Source organism: Peromyscus californicus, unplaced genomic scaffold (genome assembly GCF_007827085.1).
Source record: "Peromyscus californicus insignis strain IS unplaced genomic scaffold, ASM782708v3 Scaffold_13__1_contigs__length_99412109, whole genome shotgun sequence".
NCBI classification, from domain to species: domain Eukaryota; kingdom Metazoa; phylum Chordata; class Mammalia; order Rodentia; family Cricetidae; genus Peromyscus; species Peromyscus californicus.
In genome coordinates this window covers 8,807,131-8,819,879 of record NW_026294424.1, presented here as the reverse complement: position 1 = coordinate 8,819,879, position 12,749 = coordinate 8,807,131, and positions in this window count along the sequence as shown.

The window sequence follows — 12,749 nt, the reverse complement described above, 5'->3', positions numbered from 1 at the left end:
GCTGATATTAACCTTTCTCCATTTAGTTGCCTCTGTCAGGTATTTGTCTACAGCAATCAGAAGGACAGTAATATTAAAACTACTTTTGAGATTCCATCTCACCTCGTCAGAATGGCCATCCTTGAGGATAGTCAACAATGGTGAGGATGTGGAGGCTGCTGCCATCCTGACAGGAATGTAAATGGGGAGCCCTATAGAAATCAGCATCAAGGTTCCTTATAAAATGAAAGACAGAGCTACTATAGGATCCAGCTTTACCCACTCCTGGGTATACACCCTCAAGCTCTAAGAGAAAACCACCAAGATACTTGCATTGATTTCTTCACTATTTATGGTAGCCAGGGAATGGAACCAGCCTAGATCTCCACCATAAGATTAATGTATAAAAATGTGGTACTATACCAATGGGAATTTGTAGAGCCATAAAGAAAGATGAAATCATGTCATGTGCAGGAAATGGGATTAAATTAGAAATCACTATGTTAAAGAAATAACCCAAACTCAGACAAAACTTCATGTTTTCTCTTATATATGAATTGTAGATTTAAAATTCATAGATAGGGGAGGCAGAGCCAGGCGGATCTCTGTGAGTTCGAGGCCAGCCTGGGCTACCAAGTGAGTTCCAGGAAAGGCGCAAAGCTACACAGAGAAACCCTGTCTCAAAAAAACCAAAAAAAAAAAAAAATAAAATAAAATAAAAATAAATAAATAAAATCTCAAGAAAATTCATAGACAGTCACATATATATTTGTGTCTATATAGAAAGGGAGCTTAAAGAAGGTTGGAAATAACAAGTGCAACTTAATACATGTGGTAAGAGAGCAGAAAGGGGACTGGTTGGGGAAAATAAAGGAGCCAGGAACACAGTGTATTGGGAGAGTGGAATGAAGGAGAAGAAAAATGAGAATCTAATGTAATGTCACTTATGCATGAAGATACCCTGACTAAAACATATTTGCTTACCAACCCAAGAAAATAACAGTAAGGGGTCATCTCAAGGCCTCGAGGTGTCGGGCAGCAGTAGACAGCTTTCTCACCAAGTTTGGGACTCTAGTTTGATATACACAATGCATGCGATGATTCTAACTGATATACAGACACCTGGGTCAGTATATTGCCGATAAGACTACTTGTGCTACAATTCCATTTTAAAAGCACTACAATCACACAGCATATTACTATATAAGGGGAGGAGACAGACACAGGTGGTATGAAAGGAGAAAGGGAGATAATTGATTAAAAAGGGTTAAGTGGGGGTATGGGATGGGAGGGCAGAGCAGAGGAGGGAGTATAGGGAAGGATGCAAAGACTCTTGAAGAAGCATGGAAGCCTGCTGTGGAAGGGTCTTCCAATATCCACACATAAAAAGTCTTTAAATTGTTACTGTATAATGGAGGAGAGCAATACCTCTCTCAGACAGCACAGACTATCAAATGAAAAGTTCAGTGCCAAGAATGGGTGCTCTTGCCGGGCGGTGGTGGTGCACACCTTTAATCCCAGGACTTAGGAGGCAGAGGCAGGCGGATCTCTGTGAGTTCGAGGCCAGCCCGGGCTACAGAGTGAGTTCCAGGAAAGGCACAAAGCTACACAGAGAAACCCTGTCTTGAAAAATCAAAAAAAAAAAAAATGTGATGGGTGCTCTCTCTCTCTGAGTTGTTGGTCAGTGGGATCATCAACAGTCTTATCCAGCTGTGAACCCTGCAAGCTACAATGATGAGTGGCCTGCCAGATGTGCCTACAGGTGCAACAGTAGCATGGATGTTACTGGAGTAACCAACCACTTTTTGTTTGGATTTAAGGCCCATTTCACAAGAAGGAACTCAGGCCTCACACTGCTAATGGAGCCAAGAACCTGAGGGGGACTGCTGTGGGATGTTCTGTATGGCAAATGTGTTGCTGATTAGTCAATAAATAAAACACTGATTGGCCATTGGCTAGACAAGAAGTATAGGCGGGACAAGGAGGAGAAAAAACTGGGAAGTGGAAGGCTGAGTCAGAGAGACACTGCCAGCCGCCATGATGACAAACAGCATGTGAAGATGCTGGTAAGCCATGAGCCATGTGGCAAGGTATAGATTAATGGAAATGGATTAATTTAAGCTGTAAGAACAGTTAGCAAGAAGCCTGCCATGGCCACACAGTTTGTAACGAATATAAGTTCTGTGTTTATTTGGTTGGGTCTGAGTGGCTGTGGGACTGGCGGGTGTCAGAGATTTGTCCTGACTGTGGGCCAGTCAGGAAAACTCAAGCTACAGGGGACCCTGCAGGTGTCCAGGTAGAGAAGGGAACCACAGAGAGGGAGAAGGAAAACTCAGTTCAGATTGACTTCACCAACCTGGATCAGACTTGGGGAGTCTGATGCCAGGTGGTTCACTGTCAGCACATTTAAAACATAGGGCATTTTGGAGGAAAGTTTCCAGGCAACAACCATTCCCATCCCAGGTTTCCAGGCAACAACCAGTTCAATTCTAGGTGCACAATAAAACTTAAGTGTGACTACTTAGAAACTTCTTTACAAAGTACATGTGACCACGACAGTGGGTTCCGTAGCTAAAGGGCCTAGTAGTGTGGTCTGTGACTGAGACAGCACAGAGGTCAGCAGGCTATAAAGTACAGGTGACATTCCTCCAAAGGATGGGTTCTATTAACTGGGAGCTGGAGAGTGGAGAGGCGGATAAGCATTCTGGGGGATTTGAGTGAGGTCTGCCTCTACAGCAATAGGTGGGTGAGGTCTGCCTCCACAGCTAGCAAAGAGGTCACCAGGTTGCTAATGTTAGTATTCTGATCTGCCCCTTAAAATCCCACCCCTTGGTGCTGCCCTGTGTCCTGATGTAAAGGCCTCATTCTAAGGAAAAGTTCCTCTCTTCTGCTTTTCCTCCCATGAGGTGTGGCACCCCTTGATCTCTCTCTCTCTCTCTCTCTCTCTCTCTCTCTCTCTCTCTCTCTCTCTCTCTCCCTCTCCCTCTTTCCTATCTTTCTCTTCATCTCCCTATTATAATAAACCATTTCCTCACAGATGCTGAATTACAGAATTCCTGGCTGCCACCACAGCCATGCCCACATGGTGTGCATCTGCCCAGCCCACCGCTGCATCTGCCCAGCATGTTTCCCTGAATGTGTGGGCTACCCTCAGGGGTCCCCCCACACAATAATTCATAACAGTTAACAATATCCACTTTCTGGTCAGGAAAACAGGTATTTTATCTTCCCCATTGAGGAGAGGCACCTGAATGTTTAACATTCCTGGTTTCCCTAGTGATCTGTGGGCAAAAAGACTTTGCCTTAGGTTCTTTTCGGGGGTAGAACCTAAGGCAATGTAGGTTATAGGTCCGAGGGGAGAGCCTATCACTATTATTTGGCTAAATTATTAAAATGACTCCTAAAGATGTATTATTATACCCATAAAATGGTGCATCTTTCAACCCTTATCAGAGAAGCTTCTTTTTGCAGTAGATGGTGATGAGCACAGAGATCCACAAGCTGGTCAACTGTTAGAACACAAGAGACTGTAGAATCTCAGCCCTCATGGGACATCCATACCACACCCCATCCTCCCAAGGTTGATGAGAGCCAGAGGCAGTGGGAACTATAGCGACAGTGTTCTCTGGACACAACTGGGCAGTTTCAGTGTGAATTTATAGTGACTGTGACCATATGCATAAAGCCTAAGCAAGACATAGTCACACAAAAGCCCAGCATAGAGGGGTGAGTGGGTCAGGAATGATTGGCACCTGATAATGCTGGGGGAGGAGAGAGTGGGTTTTACTTCAGGGATGCAGCCCTGAGAGGCCACCCATGTTCCAGTCGATGCTCCTACACCTATGCATATACTGGCAATGCTAAGTGGATTTCATGGGTTTTAAAGGAGAGAGAAAGGCAGCGTGGCGGTGGTGGTGCATGCCTTAAATCCCAGCACTCAGGAGGCAGAGGCAGGTGAATCTCTGAGTTCGAGACCAGCCTGTTCTACAAAGTGAGTTCCAGGACAGGCTCCAAAAGCTACACAGAGAAACTCTGTCCCAAAAAAAAACCAGAGGGAGAGAGAGAGAGAGAGAGAGAGAGAGAGAGAGAGAGAGAGAGAGAGAACACATGAAATTAGAAGATAAAGGGGTGAGGGGAGACAGGGAATAGAGAGGAACTGGAAGAGAAGGAATGAGAGGTAGACTTGATTAAAACATGTTATATGCATGTATGAAATTCTCAAAAAATCAAAAGGCATTTCCCATTTTAGAAAAGAAATAATTGAGTCAGCTAATCACAGCTATATGTGCCTACTTGAAAGTCTTGACATTTCAAATAGAAAGACAATACAGCAAGAAATATTCTCTTGATTTGTCACTTAAGTAGTAATCAGAAATCTAGAAAGACGTAGAGCGTGAAAAGATGAATAAAAATGAGGTGTGCCTGAAGACTTTAGAGATGTTTTAGAACCTTCAGTCTACTTTTCATGAAGGGGGGGTCACTTGGGATGAATTGTAAACTGACTTTCCTATTTCATACATTTCCCTCCTTTTTAGCCCTAACATAGCTCCTAGAGAAAAATCACCTAGAATTGCAAATCCTAATAGATAATAAATAATAGCCTGTGTTTAAAATTTCAGCATATGAAATTGAGGCCAGACTGGTCTACATAGAGAGTTCTGGGCCAGCCAGGGCTATACAGTGAGACCCTGTCTCAAAATTTTATTTTTTTAAAAAATGAAATTTAACATATAATTACTAGTGATATAATTCCTTGATGATATAATGCTTGTAAAATTACATCACAAAAATCCATATGCAGCTGGGGGGGTGGTGGCACACGCCTTTAATCCCAGCACTCGGGAGGCCGAGCCAGGCAGATCTTTGTGAGTTCAAGGCCAGCCTGGTCCACAGAGCGAGATCCAGGAAAGGTGCAAAGCTACACAGAGAAACCCTGTCTCGAAAAAATAAAAAAAAATCCATATGCACGTTCATTAATTTATATTTAAAAACATTAAAATGTTTCTTTCATACAAAATATATTCTAGGTGTTCCAGGCAACATAGAAGTAAATTTCCATTTGTTTGTTTTTGGAATTGAGTCTCACTATGTGGCCCTGGCTGACCTGGAACTTGTAATGTAGACCAGGCTGGACTCAGAGTCCCGGAGTCCCACCTGCCTCGGCCTCCTGTGTACCACCGCTCCCGGCATAAGTAAGTCTCTTAACCTTTTGCACATGAAGTGATAAAGAAGCATTAAGGTGTGATCTAAATAACAGAATAAAAGGCTTCTGAAATGTGAAATACTGAAATGAGATAAAAAATTTGGTTGAATATGTTTTTGAACACTGTAATAGAAATAAATATAGAAATTAAAGATTTACCATGGAGTTACTGTACCTCTCTTTTATGAATTGGTTATTATTGAGGTAAAATACGTTATTCAGACTCAAACATACTCCTTTAAAATATTTTTATTAATTCTTTGAGAATTTCAGACAATGTATTTGGTCATCTCCATCTCCAACTCATCCCCAGTTCCTCCCAGATCCAACCTTACCCCCAAACACACACTTCATTTAAAAAAAAAAAAACACCACACTAACTCTAACTTGTGTTACCCGTATACTCCTGGGTATGAGGTAACCCACTGGAACATGGCTGTCCTACCAGGGGCCACACGCTTAAAGAAAACCGACTCTCTCTTCCTCAGGAGCTATTAACTCTATTAACTATCAATACATCCCTAGTTATGAGTTTGGGGGGGTGGATCATGAGCCCCTTCTCTCCCTATGCTAGAATATTGACTGGCTAGATCTTGTGCAAGTCTTATCCAGACAGTCAATGCTGCTTGAGTTCATGAGTTCAGTCCTGTCACATCTAGAAGTCTGTTTCACTCTGGTCCTCCCACACCCGTGGCTCCTAACCACCCGCTTCTGCACTGGCCCCTAAGCCTTGGGGACAGGGTGTGGTATGGATGTCTCACATAAGCACTCCACAGATGCCCATTCTCTGCACTTTAACCAGCTGCATTAACCACCACCAACTACACAAAGAAACTTCTCGGATGGCATCTGGGAACTTCACTCATCTATGGATGTAGAGAGATATGGATCTGGAGGGTAATTTAATACTATGCTCGCTTAAAATAATAATAGTAGGACCACTCCTGGGGCCTGTGAGCTCCTATCCACAGATTCTTAGTCAAATTTATAATACTAGACATGTGTTTCCTCGTGTGGAGCAGGACTTAAATTCAATCAGAAAGGAGTTGGTTTCCCCCTTACTTTCCCCCATTATTGCAGACATAGGCTTATCTTGCCTCAGTGGTCATTACTGTAGTTCATAGGGTTCACAGCTGGGTAAGATGTCAAATGCATTTTTAACTGAATAACTTAGAAAACATAGTATACTTCTTTTGTAATGCAAATATTGATAAGTTGTGTATATACACGTATGTTTCCACAATGTTAGGATCAGTGTAAAAGTAGCATCAAAGATAGAAATAGGGAATGAGTACTCTTCAAACTAAAATAAAAAATGCTAGAGGAAAATATACCTATAGGCTCTCTGTTGCATAGCTTTACATTGCAGACAGAGGCGTATTCCTTGATTATTATGATAATTTGATACATATTTTAGGCATGAATATAGGATTAATATTTACTTATCCCAATAATCTTTGCTTAAATTTCACTTTTACTCTACTATGGTATGGTGGTTTGAATGAGAATAGCCCCCATAGCTATTTGAATGATTGATCCCTAGTTGGTAGAACTGTTTGGGAAGGATTAGGAGGTGTGGCCTTGTTGGAGGAGGTGTGTCATGGGGAAGAGGGTAGGTTCTGAGAATATAAAAGCACACGCCATTCTCAGTTAGCTCTCTCTGCCTTCTGCTTGTGGACCAATATGTAAGCTCTCAGCTACTGCTCCAGCACCATACCTGCCTGCCTGCTGCCATGCTCCCTGTCTGGATGCTCATGGACTCTAACTCTCTAGAATCATGACGTCCAAATTAAATGCTTTCCCTTATAAGTTGCTTTGGTATGGTGTTTTGTCACAGCAGTTGAAAAAATTAACTAAGATGTGTCAGTAAACCACTTCTGATAGAATTTCCCTGTCACTGGTATCTCTAGGCCATTGTTTCGACTCCCAGTGGCTTTCAAGTAGTCACCATCTCTTTGGCTTTTACCAGAGTTTTACATTATTCACTACAAGCCAGGTGTGGTGGCACACACTTTTAACTCTAGCACTGGGAAAGCAGAGGCAGGAGGATCTCTGTGAGTTTGAGGCCAGCCTGGTTTTATAGTGAGCTCTAGGCTATCCATGACTACACAGAGCAGTGGTTCTCAATCTTCCTAATGCTACGACCCTTTAACACAGTTCCTCATGTTGTGGTGACCCCAACCAGAAAATTATTTTTTCTGCTATTTTATAACTGCAATTTTGCTACCATTATGAGTTGTAATATAAATATCTGATTGCAGGATATTTGATATGTGACCCATGAAAGTGTTGTCCAACCCAAAGGGGTTGTGACCCACAGGCTGAGAACTGCTGATATAGAAGACCCTGTCTCAAAAACAAAAACCAAAACAACTACACAAAATTGTATAAGAAAGTTTTCTCTGACAAACTCTCCACATAAAAATAATAGGAAGGTACTGCATAACTTGGGATAAATACTGAAAAAGCTTAATTTAGAACAAAAAATTAATCTAATAAAGTAGCATTTTACCTTAGCATTCTCTTTTTCTGTAGGATCAGAATCATTAGCACCAGGTTCCTTGGAAACCCTTCAGAGTGAAAACATACAATAAGACATGAGTTTGGCTCTTTGAAAAATCCTGGAGCATGATCAACTCTGTATATTAAATATATTTTTATTTGTATACTTCAAAGTTAATCTTTGTTTTTTTAAAAAAGCGAAGCTTTTAGTTACTTCCTCTGCCTCTGCTTCTCTCATCAAAGAGTGACAGACAGTCAAACAATTCTCAGGGGTTAGGAATGATTAGACACTGTGTAGGCAAAATTCCTCTCTCCAAAGCGGAACTGAAAAATCAATTACTGATTCGCATGATTTTTGCTACATGAAGTGAGTGATTCTAACATGATAATAGGAAGCAAGGTGGAGAGACACACGGTCTCATCTTCATTGTCTATCACTGATTAAACAGTAAGCTATGCAATTAAAGATAGCAATGTTGGTTCTCAAGCATAGAAACAACATATTTGAAAGACCCCATTGCTCATCTTTAGCCCTAAATAACATAGGACATCCCTAAGACTAAAGTATTGGAAAACTGTGCTGGCTAGTTTTATGTCAAGTTGACACAAGGTAGAATCATCAAAGAGGAGGGAGCCTCCATTGAGAAAATGCCTCTATGAGATCGGGCTTTTAGCAAGCTGGAAGGGTATTTTCTTGATCCAGTCCATCCTCGGTGTTGCCATCATCCTTGGGCTTATGGTCCTGGGTCCTATAAGAAAACAGGCTGGGAAAGCCATGAGGAGCAAGCCAGTAAGCAGCACCTCTCCATGGCCTCTGCATCAGCTCCTGCCTCCAGGTTCCTGCCCTGTGTGAGTTCCTGTTCTGACTTCCTTCAGTGATGAACAGTGATTTGCAAGTATAAGCTAAATAAAGCCTTTCCTCCCCAATTTGCTTTTGGTCATGGTGTTTCATCCCAGCTGTAGTAACCCTAACTAAGTCAGCCATCATCCATAGCGATAACTTGAGTTTCTATTACAGATTCTTTTCTCACAACTGTCTGAAATGACCTGACTAAGCAAGTGTGTGACACACTGTTTTACTGTGATACACGGATACCTGACTAAGTAAATGTGTGATACACTGTTTTACACTGTCATACACGAATACTAACTTCTGTACTCCTATAATCAGAATATTATTTGCATTGATTTGGAAATGAAATGTGCCATTTAATTTGAGCCCGCATGTGGAGCATAAAACTTGGCTTCCCTTTACATCTTGAGCTGGCTTTTTTGGAATTCTCTTTCGAGTAATGTTCAGCAGCAATTATATATGGATCCTTACTCAGTCTTTGGAAAGTTTAGTCGGAGCTGCAACTGCCGATGAGCCAGCTCTGGGCTTTCAAGACTCGAAAATATGCAGCGAGACCCAAATAGTCATTTGTATGGAGCTTGGTTCTATGACAGGCCAGAAACAAACCCATGACCCGAGGGGCTGTGGGTACCCTGGGAGGCCGTGGGCAGGGAGGGGAAGTCGATCTCAAGGACGTTACTCACAGGCCTCTAGTGAGTTCAAACAGAGGGAGCCCAAAAGTAAGAGAAAATCACTGAAGTCCTTTTTCTGTGTCATTCCAGGTCTAATGGGACCCTCTTGTGTGGGCGAGAAGGGGAAGGTGAGAAAAACAATGAGGTATGCAGCTTTATTGCCTGCTCCATGGTGACCATGTGCCTCTTTCTAAAGGAAGATGGAAGAACAAAGATGTCTGCCAGGCTGTGCAGGCCCCGGGCTAGGGTGAAGTGTTTGTTTTTGGAACTGTAGTTTACTCATTTTTTATTTTCTTCATTCCTTTCCCCTCTCTCTCTCTCTCTCTCTCCCTCCCTCCCTCCATCCCTCCCTCCCTCTCCCCCTCCCTCCCTTCCTCCCTCCCTTCCTCTTTCTCTCTCTCTCTCCCTCCCTCCCTCCCTCCCTCCCTCCCTCCCCCCCTCCCTCCCTCCCACCCACCCACCCACCATCACTGGATTCCTTCCTTCTTTTTCATTCCTCCCTCTGTCCCCCCCTCTCTCCCTCCCTCTCCCCCTCCCTCCCTCCCTCCCTCCCTCTCCCCCTCCCTCCCTCCCTCCCTCCCTCTCCCCCTCCCTCCCTCCCTCCCTCCCTCTCCCCCTCCCTCCCTTCCTCTCTCTCTCTCTCTCTCTCTCTCTCTCTCTCTCCCCCTCATTTCTTCTCTTCCCTCCTTCCTGCAGTGCTGGGGTAGAGTACAGGCCCTTTGTAATGAAAGGCCAATGTACTACCAATGATCCACACTCCAGCCCTGGGATTTTTAAGATAGGATCTGTCTATGTAGCTCAGGCTGGCCTTAAATTCATGATTGCTTCCCCCTCCAGAGTGCTGGGGTTACAGGCATGTCTCACCATGCCTGCTGCACAGCTGTAGTTTTCTGGGGTATGGGAAAATGAATCAAGCAGATGTGCAGGCCTTATGTGCTGTTAGAAGGTGCAGAAGACTCACAAACTAAAGGTGACACCCACAGGCTGCTGGGAAACAGTTAATGTTAGCAGGATAGAGCCCTGAGCACATGAGTGAGACCAGATAGACACCACCTCCCATCAGCCACCTGGGCATCTATGCAGACACAAGGGAAGTGAATCAGCAATTTTCCTAACACTTCCTCGTGTTAGTAGGGTGAGTAGGTAAAGCAGAGGGTGACAGTTTATAGATCCCCTATAGTAGAAGACCTGTCAAAGAGGAGGGTGGGGTGCTGGCCCTCTGTCCTCTCTCTTTACCCCTAACTTACTGTTATACAAGGAACCCCAAACCATGGAGTTGACCAACAGTGAAAAGTCACCGAATACATAGAATTACCACGAGAGAACACGTGTCTACAGGATGACTTACTAAAGCAAACTTCATGAAGTTTAAACACACTTCAAATTGAAAACCCCAGTGCTGGAACAGGTCTGAGGTCTCAAGAATGTGACCACATGGTCCAAAGGATTTTGGCAAGGCAAATGGTTTTCTCCTTGTGGAAGTCGGCTTTGCTTTGCTGGGTAAGGCCGGCAAGCATGCCCAACGCGTCCTGCTGGGTTTTAGTCCTGAGGCATCCCATGTCTCACTGAGTGGTCAGGGCTCAGGCTCACGTTTCTACACGGTGGGATAATTCACAGCTTTGCAGCAGGTAAGGAAAGAGACTGTGAGTGCAAGTGGAAACCTCCATCAATGGCTTGATCTTAGGAAAATGCTGACTGGGGAGGGAGTTTTTCAAGATGGCATCTTTATACAAATTTCTTTACAGGGACTCCCCTTTTCTCATTTAATGCTGTGATAGGGAAGACAGTACATTTGATTTATATTTTCCACACTAGTAAGAGTCTAAAAGATGTAGGCAATATGGGAAGGACTAGGAAAGATGTGCCGAGGACCTAAACAGCACATGTGGTAGTGCTGTGGGATGTTCTGTATGGCAAATATGTTGCTAATTAGTCAATAAATAAAACACTGATTGGCCATTGGCTAGGCAGGAAGTGTAGGTGGGACAAGGAGGAGAATAAAGCTGGGAAGTGGAAGGCTGAGTCAGAGACACACTGCCAGCCGCCACGATGAGAAACAGCATGTGAAGGTGCCGGTAAGCCACGAGCCATGTGGCAAGGTATAGATTAATAGAAATGGATTAATTTAAGCTGTAAGAACAGTTAGCAAGAAGCCTGCCATGGCCATACAGTTTGTAACCAATATAAGTCTCTGTGTTTACTTGGTCGGCTCTGAGTGGCTGTAGGACTGGCAGGTGAGAGAGATTTGTCTTGACCATGGGCCAAGCAGGAAAATTCTAGCTACAAATGGCGTCCAACGTGGTGGCAAGAGTTTCCATCTAAAAACTGAGAAAAAAGATTCTAAAACGGAGCTAAAAACAGTTCCTAATTGTCACTCTCAAATGAGTGGCAGCTGCCGGTTTGAGCTACTGGCGGGTTCCTAGCATGCAAGCTCGACCTGCAGTATGGCGGGAATGAGGCCTCTGCAAGTGGCACATTAAGCTGCATGGTGGATTTAGCCTTTGCTGGTACAAAACAAAAAAAAAGAGGTTTCTGGACTACACGCTGCTTGGCTAAAAGCATAGACCCACGATAGCTCCCAGAGCTGGTGGTAAACTACCACCGCCATGTTGGGAAGCTGAGGTGGGCGGAATCAGCAGCCACAGCTGCAGTTTAAGGCAATAGATTCACAATAAGACAGATTCAGATGTAATAGTTTACAATGTGTGTAAAAGATACGTAGGCTTGAAAGAGACAAAAAAGGTGATATATAGAGTTATAGAAACAAATACATAGTTTTAAAAAATAAAGTCTTTAAAGAGACAGTAAAGGTAGTATAAAAAATAAGCCACGTAAAAATGGATATTACACAGAGAATCTGGATTGTGTTGTCTTTGGGATTTTTAATTGCAGAAAAACATTTGATCATAAAAGATGTTGAGTTAAACCAATATGTATATTTTAAAGATACCATGACTTCAAAATTTGAATATAAGGATATGTTGCTTTGGAAAGGAGACTCTGCTTTTGTTCCCACAGAAAGCCAGAGGCTATGGATTTGTTCCAGATTAAGATACATCATAGTCGGGCGGTGGTGGCGCACGCCTTTAATCCCAGCACTCGGGAGGCAGAGCCAGGCGGATCTCTGTGAGTTCGAGGCCAGCCTGGACTACCAAGTGAGTCCCAGGAAAGGCGCAAAGCTACACAGAGAAACCCTGTCTCGAAAAACCAAAAAAAAAAAAAAAAAAAAAAGATACATCAGGTTTGACCAGCCAAGACCCCCTGAAAGGTCTCTGATGACACCATGGCCCAGATGATCCAACATCCAGAATGGTTTCAAGGCAACTGGCTCAGACGATACAGCCTCATGGACTATTCCATAATCCTAAAATTTTCTTTGTTTCCCTATAAGATACAGCGCCCCCCTCCAGCAGGAAGTAGTAAGAGAAGCTACGCCCAAATTCCCAAATTATATGTAATTTTACTTTGTTAAGGTTAAAACCTTCCTTTTTGAAAAAAAAAAGGGAAGTGCTGTGGGATGGTCTGTATGGCAAATGTGTTG